Source organism: Papio anubis, chromosome 8 (assembly GCF_008728515.1).
Source record: "Papio anubis isolate 15944 chromosome 8, Panubis1.0, whole genome shotgun sequence".
NCBI lineage: Eukaryota > Metazoa > Chordata > Mammalia > Primates > Cercopithecidae > Papio > Papio anubis.
In genome coordinates this window covers 25369705-25370178 of record NC_044983.1, presented here as the reverse complement: position 1 = coordinate 25370178, position 474 = coordinate 25369705, and positions in this window count along the sequence as shown.

Below are 474 nucleotides of genomic sequence, written 5' to 3'. Positions count from 1 at the left end.
TTGCCCATTAAAACAGTGCTTGTCATGAGCACTTTCCACATTTATTTCACTTGAATCCTCACATTTCATGGAAACATAGATATTACGGCTATTGTGCTCATGAGTAAATGGACTTTGAAACATGATCACTTGTTCACTTTTTCAACCACAGGACAAGAATCAGGTTTTCTCGGAGCTCTTCTGCCGCCTCCCCTCTCTTGTTTCTCCTTACCGCGGCAGGCTAGAAGAAGACTGGCTAAAATAAGTAAACGACTGATGCAAGAGTGGCATAGGTCCTCAAAAAGGCGCTGTAAACCTTAAGCGGTAATTGCACTCACGGTGCTTTAAGACCCAGCCACTACTTCGGAAGCAGGAAGTTGGGATCTCTGGTTTCTCCCAGCCGCGGGCCTGAGGTTCCCGGGGATTGGTTAAGGAACGGGCTCCTTTTCCCATTTCCAGCCGGAAGTAGGTTTCCAGTGACACGGAAGACCTACC